Consider the following 22069-nt stretch of genomic DNA (forward strand, 5'->3'; position numbering starts at 1 on the left):
GTTCTATGTTTAATTCTGGGAACCCTCCATGATGCTTTTCATAGTGGCTGCACCAATTTACATTTCCACCAACAATGAACAAGAGTTCCTTTTTATTCCTTCTTCACCAACACTTTTTTTAAAACATCTTTATTGGAGTATAATTGCTTTACAATGGTGTGTTAGTTTCTGCTTTATAACAAAGTGAATCAGCTACACACATATATATATATATGTATATATATATGTATAGCTATATAAATATATATCAGCTATATATGTGTGTATATATTTATATATCCCCATATCTCCTCCCTCTTGAGTCTCCCTCCCACCCTCCCCATCCCACCTTTCTAGGTGGTCTCAAAGCACCAAGCTGATCTCCGTGTGCTATGCAGCTGCTTCCCACTAGCTATCTATTTTACATTTTGTAGTATATTTAAGTCCATGCGACTCTCACTTCATCTCAGCTTACCCTTCCCCCTCCCCATGTCCTCAAGTCCATTCTCTATGCCTGCATCTTTATTCCTGTCCTGCCCCTAGGTTCTCCAGAACCTTTTTTTAAAAACATTCCATATATATGTGTTAGCATACCGTATTTGTTTTTCTCTTTCTGACATACTTCACTCTGTATGACAGACTTTAGGTCCATCCACCTCACTACAAATAACCCAATTTCATTTCTTTTTATGGCTGAGTCATATTCCATTGTATATATGTGCCACATCTTTTTTTATCCATTCATCTGTCAATGGGCACTTAGGTTGCTTCCATGTCCTGGCTATTTTAAATAGAGCTGCAATAAACATTGTAGCATATGACTCTTTTTGAATTATGGTTTTCAGTGTATATGCCCAGTAGTGGGATTGATGTGCTGTATGGTAGTTCTTTTTTAGCTTTTTAAGGAACCTACTTACTGTTCTCCGTAGTGGCTGTATCAATTTACATTCCCACCAACAGTGCAAGAGGGTTCCCTTTTCTCCACACCCTCTCCAGCATTCATTGTTTGTAGATTTTTTGAGGATGGCCATTCTGACCGGTGTGAGGTGATACCACATTGTAGTTTTGATTTGCATTTCTCTAATGATTAGTGATGTTGAGCATTCTTTCATGTGATTATTGGCAATCTATATATCTTCTTTGGAGAAATGTCTGTTTAGGTCTTCTGCCCATTTTTGGGTTGGGTTGTTTTTTTTTTTTGTTATTGAGCTGCATGAGCTGCTTGTAAACTTTGGAGATTAATCCTTTGTCAGTTGCTTCATTTGCAAATATTTTCTCCTATTCTGAGGGTTGTCTTTTCATCCTGTTTATGGTTTCCTTTGCTGTTCCAAAGTTTTTAAGTTTCATTAGGTCCCATTTGTTTATTTTTGTTTTTATTTCCATTTCTCTAGGAGGTGGGTCAAAAAGGATATTGCTGTGATTTATGTCATGAAGTGTTCTGCCCATGTTTTTCTCTAAGAGTTTTATAGTGTCTGGCCTTACTTTTAGGTCTTTAATCCATTTTGAGTTTATTTTTGTGTATGGTGTTAGGGAGTGTTCTAATTTCATTCTTTTACATGTAGCTGTCCAGTTTCCCCAGCACCACTTATTGAAGAGGCTGTCTTTTCTCCATTGTATATTCTTGCCTACTTTATCAAAAATAAGGTGTCCATATGTGTGTGGGTTTATCTCTGGGCTTTCTATCCTGTTCCTTTGATCTATATTTCTGTTTTTTCCACCAACACTTTTTATGTGTTGTCATTTTAATGATAGCCATTCCAACAGGTGTGAGGTGATGTCTCATTGTCGTTTTGATTTGCATTCCTCTGATGATAAGTAATGTTGAGCATCTTCTCATGTACCTGTTGGCCTTTTGTATGTCTTCTTTGGAAAAAAATGTCCATTCAGGTCCTCTGCCCATTTTTAATCAGATTGTTTGGGTTTTTATTGTTGTTTTGTGTTTTGCTATTTATTTTTATTAGTCCCTTATCAGATATATGATTTGCAAATACTTTCTCCTATTTAGTAGGTTGCTTTTTAATTTTGTTGATGATTTCCTTTGCTGTGCTGAAAAGTTTTTGTTTGGTTTAGTCCCACTTGTTTATTTTTGTTTTTATTGCCTTTGTTTTTGATGTCAAACCCAAAAGATGATTCCCAAGACTGATTTCAAGGAGTTTGCAGTCTATGTTTTCTTCTAGAATTTTTATGGCTTCAGGTCTTGCATTCACGTGTTTAACCCATTTTCAGTTAATTTTCATGAATGGTGTAAGATAGTGGTCCAATTTCATTCTTTTGCATATGGCTGTCCACTTTCCCCAGCAACATTTATTGAAGAAACTGTCATTCCCCATTGTATAGTCTTGGCTCCTTTGTCATAGATTAATTGACCATATGTGTGTGAGTTTGTTTCTGGGCTCTCTATTATGTTCCACTTATCTATGTGTTTGTTTTAATGCTAATACCATACTATTTTGATTACTATAACTTTGTAAAATAATTTGAAATCAAGAAATGTGATGCCTCCAACTTTGTTCTTCTTTCTCAAAATTACTTTGGCTATTTAGGGTCTTCTGTGGTTCCATAGAAATTTTAAGATTGCTTGATCTACTTCTATGAAGTAGAATTTTGGAATATTGGTATGAATTGTGTTGAATCTGTGAATTGTTTTGGGTAATATGGACATTTTAGCAACATTAATTCTTCCAATCCACAGCACATTATATTGTTCCATTTATTTATGTCTTGTTCAATTTCTTTTATCAATATCTTGAAGTTTTCAGTGTGCAGGTTTCTCAACTCCTTGGTTAAATTTATTCCTAGGTACTTTATTCTTTTTGGTGTAATTATAAATGGAGTTATCTAACTTTTTTCTGATAGTTTTTTATAAATTTATAGAAACATAACAGATTATTGAATATTGATTTTGTATCCTGTAACTTTACTGAATTCCTGTATCAATTCTAGTGGGTTTTTTGTGGCATCTTTAGTGTTTTCTATATACAAATATTATCATGTCATCTACAAGTACTGATAATTTTACTCCTTGATTTCCAATTTGTATACCTTTTATATCTTTTCTTGCCTAATTGTCCTCACTAGGACTTCAAATGCTATGTTGAATAAAAGTGGCAAAAGTAACATCTTTGTCATGTTTCTAATCTTAGAGGAAAAGTTTTCAGCTTTTCACCATTGCATATGATGTGAGCTGTGGGCTTGTCATATATGGCCTTTATTATGTTGAAGTACATCCCTCTATACCTACTTTGTTGAAAGTTTTTTCTTTATCATAAATGGATGTTAAATTTTGTCAGAAGTTTTCTCTGCATCCGTTGAGATGGTCATATGCTTTTTCTTCTTCAGTTTGTTAATGTGGTGTATCACACTGATTGATTTGCAGATGTTGAACCATCCTAGCATTCCTGAGATAAACCCCACCTGATCGTGGTGTATCATACTTTTAATGTATTGGTGAAATCAGTTTGCTAATATTTTGTTGAAGATTTTTAAAATCTATCTTCATCAGAGATATTGGCCTGTAATTTTATTTTCTGTGGTATCATTGTCTGGTTTTGTTTCAGGGTGATACTGGCATCATAAAATGAATTTGGAAGTGTTCCCTCCTCTATACTTTTTGGGAGATTTTGAGCAGGTTTTGTTTAATCCTTCTTTGATTGTTTGGTAGAACTAATCAGTGAGGCAATCTGGTTGTAGACTTTCATTTTGGGGGAGGTTTTTTATTACTGATTCCATCTCCTTACTAGTAATCAGTCTATTCAGATCTTCTATTTCTTCATAATTCAATCTTGGTGATTTGTAAGTCTCTAGGAGTTTATCCATTTTCCTCAGGTTGTCCAATTTTGTTGCTTATAATTTTTCATGGTAGTCCATTATGATCCTTTTTATTTCTGTGGAATCAATTGTAATGTCTCCTCTTTCATTTCTGATTTTATTTTTTGAGCACTTTTTCCCCCTTTTCTTGGTGATCTAGTTAAAGGTTTGAATATCTTTTATCTTTTCAAAGAAGAAACCATGGTTTCATTGATTTTTTTCCTATTGTCTTTCTAGTTTTATTTCATTTATTTCTGCTCTGATCTTTGTTATTTCCTTCTTTCTACTAACTTTGGGTTCAATTTGTTCTCTTTTCCAGTTCTTTAAGGTACTAACTTAGGTTGTTTATTTGAGATTTTTAAAATTTCTTAAGACAGGCATTTATTATTATGGACCTGACTCTTGGAACTGTTTTGATGCATCCCATAAGTTGTATTTACATTCTTATTTGTCTCAAGGTATCTTGTGATTTCTCATTTGATTTCTTGTTGACCCATTGGTTGTTCAGTAGCATGTTGATTAATCTCCATATATATGTGAATTTTCCAGTTTTATTCTTGTACTTGATTTCTAGTTTCAAACCACTGTTGTTTGAAAAGACAGTTTATATATTTCAGCATTCTTAAATACTTTAAGATCTGTTTTGTGGCCTAACATATGATCTATGCTGGAGAATGCTTCATGTGGAATTGAGAAGAATGTATATTCTGCTGCTGTTGGATGGAATGCTTTGTGTATATCTGTTAAATTCATCTCATCTAATGTGTTGTTTAAGGTTAATGTTTTCTTAATGGCTTACTGTGTGAATGATCTATTCATTGATGTAAGTTGGGCATTAAAGTCCCCTAATGTTATTGTATTGCTGTCTATTACTCTCTTTCACTCTGTTATTATTTGCTTTATGTATTTAGGTGCTCTTATGTTTGGTGCATAAATATCTTCAGATGTTATATCCTCTTGTTGGATTGACCTCTTTATCATTATGCAGTGCCCTTCTTTGTCTTATTATACACTTTGTTTTAAGTCTATTTTGTCTGATATAAATATAGCTGTCCCAGCATACTTTTAATTTCCATTTGCACTGAATATCTTTTCCCTCCCTTCAATTTCAGTCTGTAAGTATCTGTACCTCTGAGGTGACTCTCTTGCAGGCAGCATATGGATGGGTCTCCATTTAGCTACTCTATGTCTTTGAATTGGAGAATTTAGTCCATTTACATTTAATGCAATTATTGATAGGTATATGCTTATTACCATTTTTTTTCTGGCTGTTTTGTAGTTCCTGCGTTCCTTTCTTTTCTCTTGCCTTCTTCCTTTTTGGTTTGATAACTTTCTTTAGTGATATGCTCAGATTCTTTATATATTTCATGTATCTACTATAGGTTTTGTTTTGTGGTTACTATGAGATTTACATATAACAACTATTTGTAACAGACTATTTTAAATTGATCACAACTAAGTTTAAACACATTCTAAATTTCTACATTTTACCCCCCACACGCACAGTGGACACACAGCTCTGAGGGCAGTGTCACCTCTGTTTCCATGGCTGGCCAGTGGGTGGGTCTCAGCTGCCTTTAGTTCACAGCAACCCCTCCTCTTTGCTCACAGCAGCCCCCTCCCTGCTGGCTCTGCTTCTGACAGATGGTGCAGCTGCAATATTGCACTGCTGCAGCCTCAGCTGCTCACAGCTACTCACACTGATGCTCTAGCCCCTCCAGCCCCAGTGGGGAGTGAGTCAAGTTTTATATTTTGATGTCACATTTTACAGCTTTTTATCTTGTGTATTCCTTAACTAATTATTGTGACTACAGTTATTTTGCTATTTGTCTTTTAACTTTCATACTAGCTTTATAAGTGATTAATTTACTACCTTTTCTATATATTAACTTTTACCAGTGAGATTTATACTTTCATATATTTTCTTGTTACTAATTTGCACCTTTTCTTTTTAGCTTAAAGAAATACCTTTTGTCTTAGAAGGTCATTTTAGTGGTAATGAATTTCTTTAGCTTTTGCTTATCTGGAAAACGCTATCTTTTTTTCATTTCTGAATGATAACTTTGTTGGGGAGAGTATTCTTGATTTGAAGTTTTTATTTTTCAGCACTTTGAATATATCATGCCACTTCCTTCTGACCTGCAGTTTCTGCTGAAAAATCTGATGATATTCTTGTGGGGGTTCTGTTACGTAATAAGATTTTTCCCTCTCTTGGTGCTTTTAAAATTCTCTCCTTGTCTTTAACTTTTGACATTTTAATTATAGTATGTCTTGGTGTGTGTTTTGAGGGTTCATCTTATTTGGAACTTTCTGGGATTCCTGGTTCTGTATGTCTGTTTCATTTCCCAGGTTAGGGAAGTTTACAGCCATTATTTCTTCAAATATGTTTTCTGCCCCTTTCTCTCTCTCTCCTCCTTCTGTAACTCCTATCATGTGAATGTTGGTCCACTTGATGTTGTCCCATTAGTCCCTTAAGCTATCTTTACTCTTTTTCATTCTTTTTTTTTTTCTGCTGATTGGATGACTTCCACTGTCCAGTCTTCCAGTTCACTGAATCTTTTTTCTGTTTCATCTGTCTGCTATTGAACCACTCTAGTGTATTTTTCAGTTCAGTTATTGTATTCTTCAACTCTGTGACTTCTGTTTGGTACTTTCTTATATATTTTATCTCTTTGTTGAAGTTCTCACTGTGTTTATCCATTCTTCTCCTGAGGTTGGTGAGCACTTTTATGACCATTATTTTGAACTCTTTATCAGGTAAATTACTTTTCTCCTTTCTTTAAGGTTTTCTGAGGTTTTATCTTGTTCTTTCATTTGGAGTATATGCCTCTGTTTCTTCATTTTGTTTGATTCTCTGTGTTGGTTTATGCATTTGATAAAACAGCCACCTCTCCCAGACTTGAAGGATTGGCCTTGTATTGGAGATGACATATCACTCATCCTTGCCCTAGCTCTTGCTAGTCTCTCAAGCCTTTGTGATTTTCCAAGCAGCCTATTTTATTTTTAGTGACTTTCAGTAGTTGAGGGTATGCCAAGACCTGTCAATGTCCCAAAGGGGAGGACCTCAGTCCGTACCTAGGTTCAGGCTGACTGGAAACCAGATCCTCAAGCAGCAGCTTTTAAACAATTCATATACATAGAGTTCTTTAGGACTGCAAGCCTAAGCTTCACTAGCCACCAGAGCCAGGCAATCAAGAGATGTCCCTTGAGTGTCAGTCACAAAACTTGGGGCTCCAGGCATGTGTATATGTTCCTTTCTGAAAGATACCAATGAGCTATAGTGAGGCTAAAGGTGAGTGCAAAGATGGTGTCCCCTGACCTACATTCCCTGAGAACACCCTTATAGTTGAGGTAGGTACCAAACCTGATGCCTGCTCCTAAGGCTGAAGCTCCAGGACAAGCATCTTTCACAGAAAGGCTTTGGGGGTTTCAATCTGCTGTCTGTGCAGTTGCTGGGGTGTGGTAGCCTGCCAATAACTGTCTCTTTGTTACAGTCCTGTGGGACCCAGGAAACCAAGTCCCCATGGCCACCAAAGCCAGGTGATCAATGGTTATCCCTTGGGCAGAAGTCACAAAAACCAGGGCACCAGACATAAAAACTGGGGCACCAGACATATATAAGTGCTCCCTCTGAGACATGCTGGTCATCTGGAGTAAGGCAGAGGGAGAGCATGAAGATAATTCCTCCCTTCAAAATTTCAGGAAAGGTTTACATTCAACCCTTGCATGTGGGCTTAATTAGAAAAATGACCCTTGGGCTGCAGCTATGACAGTAAACTAATAGGCCTCTTTCACAATAAGACTGAGCTCCTAGAGCTCTTACCTCTTGCTGTGCCCTGGGGTCGGAGCTGTTTAAGAATATTTTTGCAATTGGTTACAGTCCTGTGAGACCCACAATTATATGACCCATAAACACCAGAGCCAGGCGATGTAGAGGTGTCCCCTGGCAGCAGCCACAAAAATCAGAACACCAAACTAGGGTATAAGCTCCTTTCTGGAAGATACCAGCAAGTGAAGCAGAGGGAAGCACAAAGATTATATCCACCAGCCGCCATTCTCTAAGAGCACCTCCACAGGCCCTTATAAGTGTACCAAACCAGAAGCCTGCCCCTGAGGCCATAGCTCCTGAACATGTAAATAGACCTCTTTCACAGAAAGGCTTAGAGTATAAGTTTCAGTCTGCTGTCTGTATAGTACCCTGTGTGTGGTGGCCTGCCTAGAACTGTCTTTCCAATTTTTACAGTCCCATGGAACCCAGGAACACATGTTCCCTTGGCCTTCATAGCCAGGCAATCAAGGGGTGTCCCCTGGGTGACAGCTGCAAAAACCAGGTCACCAGATGTAAAAACAAGGGCACCAGATGCCTGTAGAAACTCTCCTCTGAGAGATACTGGTGCTCTGGAGCAGAGTAGAGGGAGAGTGTGAAGATGGTGCCCACTGGCTGGAATAAGGAAGAAGGGGAGTGCCAAGGTGGCACCTACCAATAAAAGAAAAAAGAAAAGAAAGGGGAAAAAGAAAAAGAAAGAAAAAGTAAATAAAAAGAATTATATGGCACCTGCCAGCTTTAGCAAGGCAGAGGGAGAACGTGGAAGATGGTGTCCACCAGCTGAAGCATAAAGATGGCACTCATTGGAAAGGAAAATAAAAAGATGATGCCTGCTGGATTTAGTAAGGCAAAGAGAGAACAGAAAGATGATGTTCATCAGCCTCCATCCCCGGAGAGTACCCCAGCATGCTCCTGCTTCTCAGACCTATACTTTAAAATTAGCAAATGAGTCTCCTTAACATACATCTGGGCACTTTTCAAAAGGCTGCTTCTGCGCTGGACCCTAAGGCAGGTGAATCTGTGCACAAGCCCTTTAAGAGCCATTTCTCAGTTCGCCACAGCAACATGTCTCATGGGCATGAGTTTTCAAAGTTAGATGTTTTGGGGACTCATCTCTCAGGAGCTGGGTCTTAAAAGTTGTGGTGCCCAATGTGGAATATGAACCCTATGCTCCTCAGGGTGAAGCTCTGGGTTTTGAGTTCCCTCCTGATTGAACGTTGCCCCACCAGGGGTGGGGTTTACAGCAAAATTGTTTCGCAGCCTTTCCTATCTATTTCACTATGCGTGTGTGTGTGTTTGTTTGTTTGTTTGTTTTCTCATTTTCCCAACGTGAAGAGGTCACGTTGCTAGCCTTTAATTTTTTTCCTGGGGAAACTGTTCTATATATAGTTGTAATTCAGTGTGTCTCTGTGAGATGGTGAGTTAAGGATTTTCCTACATCTCCATCTTCAATTGGAACCTTCAACTGTAATCTTTTGACCTTTTTTTTTTTTTGAGAAAAACCAGCATAAAGCACTTTTATTGCAATAATGAAACTTGAAATTCATATGTAGTGCGGGGAAGGGGAGTAGGCAGCAATTTCTTTCACCAAATCACTACAAAGGACAACAAAGGGGTGAGAAGGGGGAAGGAGAAGCCAGGAAACTGTGAGATCAGCAGGGGGAGCTAAGCAACAAAAAACAGGAGATGCTGAAGCTGTGTTGACCAACATCATTTTCTTAAGAAAACACTCAAGGATTTGTCATGATGGCTGGGCTTTCATGGGTTTTAAGTGTCTAAGAACAGCACCGTCAATTTAACTTTCGATTAAAGTTCTTAAAATTTAGAAAGTGGAGCTTGGATACCTATGAGATTACAAAAATCCTGAATATCCATTAGAAAAACCACAGGATGGAAAAAGCCAGGCCATGAAGAATGCTTCAGAGGTCCCTGCTGGCCTGGGGATAGACACCTGTAGAGTCCAACATCTCAGTGAAAACGATCTGCTTTCAAAAGGCAGAGAGTTTAAGGGGAGGGTGGAGGTGGGGCAGTGGAAGCAAAGGTTCTCCCCCTTCCCACTTTAGTTTTGGGCAGGGCTTTTGATTCAACCCAAGGACATCTCTCAACTTGGAGAATAATTCGGCCCTCAAAAACGCCTCATATCTGCTATGGCTTTGCAGCGCAGCAGCAAGAATGTTTAATATATAATAGATAAAACCTTCATCCAAAAATAAAATAAAATAAAGATTCTTGCACCCCCCCAATACCAATTCCTATTCTAAAGTTAACCCATGACTTGTGCTGTTAATACTTGACTAATACTTAACTGGAAATCTAGATCCAAAGGACTGAAACTCAATCTTCACCTCAAAACAAAAACAAACTAAAATGAGTAACTTGAGTTTTATGGCATATAGTTCAGGTCAACACACATACGAAGATAAAGGGGAAGAGCAAAGCCGGTGACAGAACACATTGTCAGGGAAGATGTTTATACAAACAACGTACTGGAACATCAGGAAAAGCTCCGTATGGACTCGCTGTGCGCATCTGGAGGTGCCAGATCCTTCCATGGCACATCCAAGAATGGGGAGCTCAGGGAGGAGGCCATTCCTGTCATTCCAGCTTTAGAAGCTCCACGCCAAAGAGGAGAGTGGCATTTGGTGGGAAGATGCTTGGGTGCCCAGTGGCACCATAGGCATAGTCTGGGGAGATAGCTTGGCTCTCTGACCCACGCTCATCTGGTCAACCCCTTCTTCCCAGCCTCGGATCACCTCCTGCTTGCCCAGCACACACTTAAAGGGCTTGTTTCTGTCCCGGGACGAATAGAATTTCTTTCCATCTTCAAGCATCCCCTTGTAGTGCACCACGCAGGCCTGGCCGCACTTTGGGAAGGTGCACTCATCTCCGGGGTAGATGGTCTCCACCTGCACTCCCATAGCGGAGGCGGCTGCGGACGCTGGGCGAGCTGGCCTGTAATCTTTTGACCTTGACGACTGCATATTTTTCATCCACACCTACAATGTTTTCAAATTATGCCTGCCGCTTTTCCACTCTGAGTTGCAAGTTAGGAGAAACAGATAAGAACACTTTGCATCACTCTTTCAGGTAGTCTTCAGGCAGGTTAGAACAGACTAACACAATAATTTGCAAATGAGATTTTGTCTGCCCCCTCTGTAACCAGGGACCAGGGTCTCACACTGGGAATTGGGGCTTCCAGCTTCAAGACTACAGCTGATCTGGGGGTAGGTGAGGCAAGGTGAATAAAAACACTATAAAGCTTTTCTACAATTTTTAAGTTGGCTTTTTCTTGATTCCACATTTGCTTGGTTACTATAAACACTTGACTATTTTCCAGAGTTCTGACAAAGTTAGTTCTGACTGTTTCTACTTATTTTTCAATGTTTCTATAGGGCGATAGGAGTTTGGAGCTGCCTACTTCACCAATTTTACTGATATGACTCCATACATAAATAGCATAATAATTTCCAAATTACTGGCAAAAAATGGTGGTTGAATTCCCAGTCCAGTCACCACTCTTCCACCACCAAAACCTAATAAACCTATAAATATACCTCAATAGATTCACACCCCCAGGAAAATAATTGTGTCTGGTATATTTCTGTACTTCCAATTCCTAGCATAATGCCTGTAATAAAACAAGTGCTCAAGAAAAGCATTTTGAATAAATGAATAGTACTATAAAATCTAACTCTTAGTAATAACAGTAATTACATAGTAACATGTGAAATGCTAGGGATGCAGAATATTGTATTAGCAAACAAAATTTATACCCATACACTGCTTTATATTTTCCAGAGAAATTTCATATTTATTACCCCATCAGACTGTCAAACCATTCTGTGAGGTAAGAATGATAGGAATTATTACTCCATTTTATAAATCAGATAGAAGAAATGACGTTCTATGCCATCATCTGTAAGTGGTAGTGGTAGGAATATTGTCTAGGTCTGCTGCATATAAAATCTCTGCTCCCTTTATTTTTTCCAGTTTCTTTCTTTTGATAATCACTACGGAAGAAAATAAATCTTTTTCTAAGTTGCCCATCCTGAATGAAGCAAGCACACTTCTCTTTTGGAGGTTTTGAAAAATACCAACCACCAACAACTACAAGAAACAGCAAATAAAAGAGTTCCTACTCTAAAGCATTCCTTTTACTTAGCCCTCTCAGAACAACTGAATGTGTGCATATGTGTGAATGGTGGGGCCTGAGTTCTTGGAAAAATAAATGAGCATTTGTATTCCAGAGGACCACCAGCCTCAGTGTTTGAGGCCCTTATCACAGGAGTGTGATGAAGCTGTGAGGAATTTGAAGATCAGCCAAAGCACTGGATACATAGGGGAATGGGAGAGGAGAAACAGCTACACAGGTCTTAAAGGCTTTCTCTCTCCTTGTCTCTAATTGTCTCTCCTATCCCCACTAGCCCCTCTGTAATTTCGTTGAAAAATTGGAACCTGGGGCAAGAAAGATCAGGTGTAGGAAGAGGTAGGAGTGACTCCAGGTAACAGTGAAATCCAAAGCGGTAAATGAGAAAGAAAGGGAATATTGTAAGTTATGGCACACAGAAGCATTAAGGGAGTTCTTGTGGTTTCTGTAAGTGAAAGAAACTGCGAAGGCTAATAAAGTTTGGATGTCTGTCTTACAGGAAGCTCTACAAGAAGTATGGCCTGCAGAAACCCAAGAGAACTGTCTACATATCCAGCTTCTCAGCCTGAGCCTTTTTTCCCCTATAAAGAAAGCAGAATAATATAGAGAAATAGAGTCATATAGGCCTAAGTTGAAATTTAGTCTCACTACCATTTAACTACCTATGTGATCTCAACAATTTGATTCACTTTACTGAATCTTAGTTTAGATAGCCATCCTCTAAGAAATAGTGATAATGTGTCTCAAAGTATTATTGTATTACATGAAAAAATGAATTTGCTTTTTAAATGTTAGATATTGTCATTATCACCTTTGGATTGCCTGAACTCCAGTGTTAGACAATCCTCATTTATCCTGCATCATTTTAGAGTGGTTTTCAAAAGTGAATTTATCAGACAACTTAAGCATTAGTGTTTAAAAGTTGACCCTCGATGGAAATCTTTCTAAAATATATTATACAATTCTATACCTGCTTAAACAGTAAACTAAACAGAATTAAGCATCTTCTCGATGGCTGGGGGGTCATTATTAATGAACATCTCACATTGCTATCGTATAAGATACAATGATAACCCTCAATAACTAGGAGACTGGTAGTCGTGGGAGCGGGATGAGAGTGAGACACATAAGGTTTTTGGCACTTACACTCAGAAAAATATGTTTATTTCTATGTCTCTTTTTATAGTTACTGTTTTTCCCCTCATTTTCAGCCTATCTGATGCTGCTTCTTGCTGCTATCAGTATAATGCCTCTGACTACTCCCCTTCTAATTGTTCCTGCTAGTCTAGACTGGACAACCAGATAAGTAAACTTGTTAAAATTATGTCCAAGCAGTGGTTCTTCCATTGTGGTCTTTGGACCACTAGCATCAACATCACCAAGAAACATGTTAGAAATGCAAACTCTCCAGACCCACTCCAGACTTATTGAATCACAAAACTCTGTGGTAGATCCCAGCGATCTGTGTTTTAACAGGCCCTCCAAGTAATTCTGATGCATGCTCAAGTTTGAGATTTACTGCCCTACTACACTTGTTAATAATGCACACTCCCAGGTCCCACTCTGAGAAATGTGATTTAGTAGGTCTGTGTTAGGGCCCAAGAGCCTTAATTTTTTAACCAATAACCTGGATTATTCTGATGAAAATAAAAACATACTTAGACAAACATTTCCCAAGCCTAAACCAGTACTTCCTAAGCTTACTTAAGAATTTTGTTAAAATGCATATTCTGATTTAATAGGTCTGGGGTTCAGCATTTTAATGGTTTCCCAGGTGAAACCTATACTGTTGGCCGGTGGACCACGTTTGAGTAGTAAGGCCCTAGAACCTTACCTAGTAGGTGCTTTATAAGAGTTTTCTATTTTACTTTGTTTTTGAATGCTTTTTACCTCGAATTTTTCTATAAATAAAAATAGTATGTCTTCCTTGTTTTTGCAAAAAATATCATTTTCTTTAAAATAAAATATTTTTCAAGGGTGCATATTCATAAATTTAAAAAATGATTTGCTTTAATCATACAATATGAGTTAGTTGCCTTTAAATACAGAATGGAGGAACTCTCCATTGAATAAAGTTCTATGAGCTTTAGTTTCTAGACTCACTGTCATCTTTTCAGGCTTTTCAGAGGGCTTTTACTCTGTCCTTCTATGTTTTAAGTATACCTCCAGTAGGAAAGGGGTGGCAAAGCTTCCCTATCATGAAGGTCAAAATTCTGTGACAGATCACATCTTTCTCTTTGGAGCTAAAATAGATGTTGCCCTTTCTCTAGTCTAAGCTCTAGTGTCAGCGTTTGTTTCCTCCCTGAAGGGTATTGATTGACAAACCAAGACTTTTCCCACTGGTGAAACCACTTGTTCCCTCTGAATGAGCATCCTGAATGTTTCATCATTTCAAGAGGGAATGAGACTCTGAGGAAGGCCTTCATGCTGATCCCTGGTTTTGGCAATCTCTGGACTTCTCCTTATGTAAAGAAAATGCCTTGATAGGGAGCCAGTCATGGAAACTCCTTATGTGTCACCTTGTGGGTTACTTTATTTTTTATTTTTTTTACATCTTTATTGGAGTATAATTGCTTTACAATGTTGTGTTAGTTTCTGCTGTATAACAAAGTGAATCAGCTATATGTATACATATATCCCCATACCCCTTCCCTCTTGAGCCTCCCTCCCACCCTCCATATCCCACCTCTCTAAGTGGTCACAAAGCACCTAGGTGATCTCCCTGTGCTATGCAGCTGCTTCCCACTAGCTATCTATTTTACATTTGGTAGCGTATATATGTCAATGCTACTCTTTCACTTCATCCTAGCTTCCCCTTCCCCACCACCCACCATGACCTAGGAAGCTTGTGTAGGTTGCTGGCATCCCCACAAGGAGGAAAATCAAGGTAAAGGATGTTAATCTAGAAAGCTTTTTATTTCTCCCATTTGGAGTTGGATAAATGACTCCAAATCATGAGCTCTAAAGTGAAACTAGTGCCCCCAAAATATTTCAGTATGGCAACTAGGCCTTCCAAAATAGAGTCTGTTGATTTTCAGGATTGATGGAGCTGAAGCTATTTTTATGAAATGGACTTCAAAAATTATTTTAGTTTATTTTCTGGACAATCCAACCTTAAGGTTGTTGTACATAAGCTATAATGTCATGCACTTGTTACTACACTCTCCCTTTTTACTCCTTCCCTCTCTTATTTACATGCTGTTATGATAGTGTAGTGGATCTGGAATCAGACAGACCTGAGATTCAAATTTAAGCATCTGCTCTTTTCTAAGTATGAAGACTTGGACAGATTACTTAAACTTTCTGAGCCTTAGTTTACTCAACTGTGAAAATAAGATAATAACACCTATATCACAGGGCTGTTGTGAGCATTAGAGATAATATAAGTGAAGCATCTAGCAATGATGTCTGGTACATAGTAAGTGCTTAGTCATTAGAATCTGTCATTATTGATGGTAACTTTATTACCTGCTCTCTTTATTTCACAAAATTTTTATGAGGATGAGCTCAGATATGTGTAAACTCTTTGCAAATTATAAATTACTATACTCAGGATAGTACTATATCTTATTATTACTTAGCCATTATTTTCTATTAATCCATAACATATACTGTCCACTCTAGGTGGATCTGCTCACTGTACGATCGAACACTTTTTCTTATGCTATCTTTATGCTATTCCCCATCTGCTTCATCTTTTTCACCCATCCCAGTGAGTCTCAAATGTGTTCGGACAGCAGAGCACCCAAAGTCATAATTCGCTCTGTAGAATATCACAAAATAACTTTATTAAACATAAAAGAGCTAACCATGTGATTGTGCTAAATTCATTATTATCCTATTCTGTGTTTTAATTTAGAAAAGCTGTAGCAAGTGTCAAAGAATTAAAGAAATCTGTGGAAGGGAAATTTCAAATTAAGAGAATGTTATCATAATTGTTTTGAATATTGAGAAGTGATTACTAGTTCTTTAGCTAAATAGTGGAACACCCTGGCCCATTGTTCAGAATCCCAGTGCTCTAATAGAGGATTTTGAGATACACTGGACTATCCATTAACGTGAAACTCAAATCCCACTTTCTTCAAGAAAACTTCCCGGATCATTGCAATCCTCTCACTGATCTGTCTTTCCTTTTTTTAATCAATTTATTTATTTTATTTATTTATTTTTGGCTGCACTGGGTCTTCATTGCTGCGCACAGGCTTTCTCTAGTTGCGACGAGCGGGGGCTACTCTTCATTGCGGTGCACGGGCTTCTCATTGCGGTGGCTTCTCTTGCTGTGGTTGTGGAGCACGGGCTCTAGGCATGCAGGCTCAGTAGTTGTGGTTCTCAGGCTCTAGAGCACAGGCTCAGTAGTTGTGGCACATGGGCTTAATTGCTCTGCGGCATGTGGTATCTTCCCAGACAAGGGCTTGAACCTGTGTCCCCTGCATTGGCAGGCGGATTCTTAACCACTGAGCCACCAGGGAAGCCCTGATCTCTCTTTTCTGAATGTTTCCCTATGTATAATTAATACAATGAAATAGACTGAATTGTTCTCTGAGAGTTTCATGGTTACTAATTTCTTCACTGTGATTATAAAAGAAAAGGAAGAAAAAGAACATCTACTGAATATCTACAGTGTTCTAGTCAATGTGCTAGTTCCTTCATATACATTATCTCATTTTCTTCTCATAAGAATACTTTGATGTAAGTTTTATTATTCCCATTTGCAGATGAGGAGCCTAAAGCTACAGGTCACACAAGTAGCAAGTTGCAGATTCAAAATTTGAAGCAGGGTCTATATGATTCAAAATAATTCAAATATTGAGTTAAGGAAAGAAAGGAATTCATGTGTATGTGACAAGCTAAATTATTTTTTATCCAGCCATTTGTAGTTGTTTTTTAAAGCATTTCATAAACTGTATATTAGCATTTGCTTGTATGGCAAGGTGTGATAAGAGTAAGAAATATACTTAACAGATTAGGTTCAAGTTGCTTTCTTCCTTCATAGTATATTTGCACAGCTGTTTTTGTCTGACTTTTCAAAGAAAAGATGCTGAGTCCCAAGACTTTTTTGCTGACTACAGTATATTTTAATATTTTGGTTCTCCAGGTAGACAAAGGGCTTGGGCACCAGTGAGGTAGCTCCGGTAGGGATCATCAAGAAGCTCAGAACATGCTTTCTGACTTGATACTGATTTCCTACTGCCACAACTGCCTCAATGACTCTACTTTTATATAACAAAGGAGACATAGAAAAATATGGAATATCAATTGGAGGAAGGATGGGAGGAAAGAAGAGGCAAACATCAGGTGATAAGTGGCAGGGTCCTGGTGAGAACATGGTCAAAAAATCTTGCCCAAGTGTGAAGTTTCCTAGTTCAGTTTATGCCTCTGAATTAACATTAATATTATTAGTAGAAATGTGAGACTCTTAGTCTCAAGGTTGAGGGCTTGTGCTCCAACTTGGTCACCTCATTTGAAGCCTGGTATAATGGAAAGAACAGGATATTTGAGTCAGATAACCATGTAACTCATTTCACCTCTGTATTGGAGATTTGAATTACAGTTTTCTCATCTGTGAAATGAAAATAATTGTATACTGCCCAGACCCCCTTCCTGGGTTGTTGTGAAGATCACATAACATAGATAGATACAAATGTTTAATAAATTCTGAAGTGTGCTCAATTTGTTCATTGTTTGACATGCATTATGTTCACCAACAAAGGGCACAAGGCTGAGCATCTAGACACTTGGATTCTAATCTTCTACTTCTGCTCCTAACTAGATAATCCTTGAGGGCTAAGCCTGCTTTAAAGTTTTTTACAATTCTTTTGACACCTTTTGTTATTAAAAAGAGGACAGCTCCTAAAACTCACCAAAAAAATAAAATGAAATCAATCAAAAATCCAAATTATTAGCTTCAAGAGTTATCTTCTACTGCTTGAAATATATATATTCAAATGGGCAGAAGACCTAAATAGACATTTCTCCAAAGAAGACATACAGACGGCCATGAAGCACATGAAAAGATGCTCAACATCACTAATTATTAGAGAAATGCAAATCAAAACTACAGTGAGGTATTACCTCACACCAGTTAGAATGGGCATCATCAGAAAATCTACAAACAACAAATGCTGGAGAGGGTGTGGAGAAAAGGGAACCCTCTTGCACTATTGATGGGAATGTAAATTGATACAGCCACTATGGAGAACAATATGGAGGTTCCTTAAAAAAACTAAAAATAGAATTACCATATGACCCAGCAATCCCACTACTGGGCATATACCCAGAGAAAACCATAATTCAAAAAGACACATGTACTCCAATGTTCATTGCAGCACTATTTACAATAGCCAGGTCATGCGTGGATGGATCTAGAGACTGTCATACAGAGTGAAGTAAGTCAGAAAGAGAAAAACAAATATTGTATATTAACGTATGTATGTGGAACCTAGAAAAATGGTACAGATGAGCCGGTTTGCAGGGCAGAAGTTGAGACACAGATGTAGAGAACGGACATATGGACACCAAGGGGGGAAAACTGCGGTGGGGTGGGGATGGTAAAAAAAAAAAAAAAAAAAACAATAGCCAGGTCATGGAAGCAACCTAAATGCCCATCAACAGACGAATGGATAAAGAAGTTGTGGTACATATATACAATGGAATATTACTCAGCCATAAAAAGGAACGAAATTGAGTCATTTGTTGAGATGTGGATGGATCTAGAGACTGTCATACAGAGTGAAGTAAGTCACAAAGAGAAAAACAAATATCGTATATTAATGCATGTATGTGGAACCTAGAAAAATGGTACAGATGAGCCGGTTTGCAGGGCAGAAGTTGAGACACAGATGTAGAGAACGGACATATGGACACCAAGGGGGGAAAACTGCGGTGGGGTGGGGATGGTAAAAAAAAACAACAAAAAAACAATAGCCAGGTCATGGAAGCAACCTAAATGCCCATCAACAGACGAATGGATAAAGAAGTTGTGGTACATATATACAATGGAATATTACTCAGCCATAAAAAGGAACGAAATTGAGTCATTTGTTGAGATGTGGATGGATCTAGAGACTGTCATACAGAGTGAAGTAAGTCACAAAGAGAAAAACAAATATCGTATATTAATGTATGTATGTGGAACCTAGAAAAATGGTACAGATGAGCCGGTTTGCAGGGCAGAAGTTGAGACACAGATGTAGAGAACGGACATATGGACACCAAGGGGGGAAAACTGCAGTGGGGTGGGGATGGTGGTGTGCTGAACTGGGCGATTGGGATTGACATGTATACACTGATGTGTATAAAATTGATGGCTAATAAGAACCTGATGTATAGAAAAAAACCCAAACAAACAAAACAACTAATACTAAACTTTCATTGGGTTATTTGTATGGAAATATGTTAATATAAAAGTTTCAGACATTACATGAAATTACTAAAAATCTTATATGTTCTGGTATAATGTTATAAGTCATAATCCTAGTTATTAGTTTAAAATGTATATCTCAGAAATAACTAATTTTCTTGTCAACTGCATTATTATGAACTTTCATCAAATCTTTAACCGTGGTCATTTTAAAGTCTTTTGTCATTTACAGACAGTTCTGGGTGTACTCTGGTGCTTTTGCAAATATGTTCCTATAAAAGGGTTTCATCTTCAAGAAATTCATGGAAAAGACTCTGACAAGTACAGGTTTCTGGTAACTGACTGTACTGCTGAACTGAATGAATAAGCATTTTCAGAACTCTAATGAAAAACTGATGAACTCATAAAAGTGCTAACAAAAGATCAAGATGAAAAAAAAATTAATTACATGGGACTGAGAGAACTGATGAGGATGAGTATAATTTTTGTGACTTTCTGTTTGAATTAAAAAAAAATCCCACAGGGACTCAGAGGCAAAGAATATACAAATCAATTTTCACTGCAAAGTAAAGGAGCTGCTACAGTGGAGGATTACTGGACTGAATGTCAATATTATGACATAGTATGAGTGTGTTTCGTGTTTGGTAATTGCAATCATTGTTGCTATTGTTGTGGTCATCCATGTACAATGTTTGATGTCAGTCTATCTCTTGTAAAAATAAAATACAGTGTGTGTGTGTGAAAAAAATATTTTATTTTGGCTGCACCACGTGGCTTGTGGGATCTCAAATTGAACCCAGGCCATGGCAGTGAAAGTGCCTAATCCTAACCACTAGACCACCAGGGAAAAATATAATTTTTCATTATAAGACAAGTTCACTGTATATACTTTGTTGTTAAGATATAAAAGAATAAATGGTACAGGAGTTCTAGACACTTTATTATAGTCTCAAGAAATGTAAGAAAATAACTACTTTAATAAATGTGAACCAAGATTGAATATTAAGGAAATAAACTTCCAGCATAATAGCATGAGGAACTCTGCTGACCTTCTCAGTAAAACTGGTGAAAACTTTTTGAAAACAACCTTTTAAAGCCTCTGGAAATTGTCCTAAGAGCAAGCAGCAAATCAAGAAACATCTATTCAAGAAAATCTATAAAAATATATTAAGAAAGGTGAGAGATTCTGTGGTATTTGATCCAAGCCTGCTCTCTCCCTTTCCCCTCCCAGCTCAATGAAGCAGAGACTACTCCAGACTGCTGCAACCAAGAACACAGGGCTACCTCTCCCCAGTTTCCAGCCAGAGGGCTTTCCTTCTGGGAGAAGCAGGACCTCAGTGTTTCCCATCCTGCCCTCAGCTACCCATTGTTGTGGCTAAGTCCTAAGAAAGTACAATAAAAAAGAGGTGGGCTCCTTTCTTCTGTCCCACCCCACTCATGGAACAGAAGTTTTACCTTGGACATAGTGTAGTAATTATATTGGGGCTCTGATAGCCATTCCACAGCTTATGAGGCAGTGTTTCCACAGGAGGAGAAACAAGCGAAAAGGACCTCAGTCTCCTGCCCCAGCACTACTAGGCTACTACAGTGAGAATGTCATTCAGAAAGAAGTTTGCCATTTTCCCCCACTTCCAGCTCCACAGCCCTAGCACAGAGATTTTGCCATAAAACAGATAGCTTGCAATCTTTTCCTAAAGGAGCTAACTTCATTTGCAGCAAAGTGAGGAGAAGTTGAATCCTGAGGGTAATCTCAACAGTGGAGGTTGGTGAAGGACAATTGGAAAGAAATGTAGACCTAATGAAAATAGAGGCTAGACTATAGGCCAACAAGCTCACAAGAGGAAAACAGGGAGTAAGACAGCTAAAAAGAGGCCTGCCAGTGTGAGAACAAGTGTCAAACACTGACCTCAGACACTATTCCATCAAAGGAGCTATAATTTGATTGGATTTATTTGTAAAGTAACTTATGCCCCAGGGCACTATTAAAAACAATAAGACAATCAGCCAGCAATTAGTGGAGTCTAACCATTGGGTATGTTGTCAGGGAAAGAGAAGAGAGCCCTGCCAGTACCACTGGCATCCCAAGGTGACTATGGATGTACCAAAAGCTGTGCCTACCTGAGGAATAATATCAGAGGCTTGACATTGAGGGTGGGGGTATAGACTTCACTAAAATAATCCAGTCACTCAATAAACAAATAAACAAGGAAATAACAATAAAAGCCCCTGGAGAGGGGACCATTATCCAGAGTTGCTACAACATATTATCTAAAATGTCCAGTTGCCAACAAAAATTATGAAGCATACAAAGAAGCAGAAAAGTATGACCCACATACCAAAAAGAAAAAATCAAGAAACAGAAACTGGGCTTCCCTGGTGGCACAGTGGTTGAGAATCTGCCTGCCAATGCAGGGGACATGGGTTCGAGCCTTGGTCTGGGAGGATCCCACATGCCACGGAGCGACTGGGCCTGTGAGCCACAGTTACTGAGCCTGCGCGTCTGGAGCCTGTGCTCCACAACAAGAGAGGCCGCGATAGTGAGAAGCCCACGCACCGTGATGAAGAGTGGCCCCTGCTTGTCACAACTAGAGAAAGCCCTCACACAGAAACAAAGACCTAACACAGCCATAAAATAAAAATAAATAAAATAAAAATTTAAAAAAAAAGAAACAGAAGCTGCCAGTGAGAGCAATCAGATGTTGGAATCAAAAGAAAAATATTTCAAAGTAACTTTTGTTATGAGTTGAATTGTATTCCCCAAAATTCATATGTTGAAGTCCAATCCTCAGTACCTCATAATGTGACTATTTGGAAATAGGGCCATTAAAGATGAAATTAGTTAAGATGAGATCATACTAAAGTAGGGTGGGTCCCAAATCCAATATGACTCATGTCCTTATAAAAATGGGAAACTTGGACAGAGACAAGACATTATAGGAGAATTCCATGT

General features: G+C 38.3%; 1 protein-coding gene and 1 pseudogene across 2 annotated transcripts in view; one reads left to right on the forward strand and one right to left on the reverse strand.

The window, feature by feature from the left end:
* Positions 1-22069, forward strand: part of ZC3H12B (zinc finger CCCH-type containing 12B) — a 230602-nt gene that overhangs the window by 86431 nt on the left and 122102 nt on the right. The window lies entirely within an intron of this gene.
* Positions 1893-18661, reverse strand: LOC309651881 (peptidyl-prolyl cis-trans isomerase FKBP1A pseudogene; annotated as a pseudogene). The gene has a single exon. The product of its transcript is annotated as a peptidyl-prolyl cis-trans isomerase FKBP1A pseudogene (transcript).

This window comes from Balaenoptera physalus (genome assembly GCF_965194825.1).
Source record: "Balaenoptera physalus genome assembly, chromosome: X".
NCBI lineage: Eukaryota > Metazoa > Chordata > Mammalia > Artiodactyla > Balaenopteridae > Balaenoptera > Balaenoptera physalus.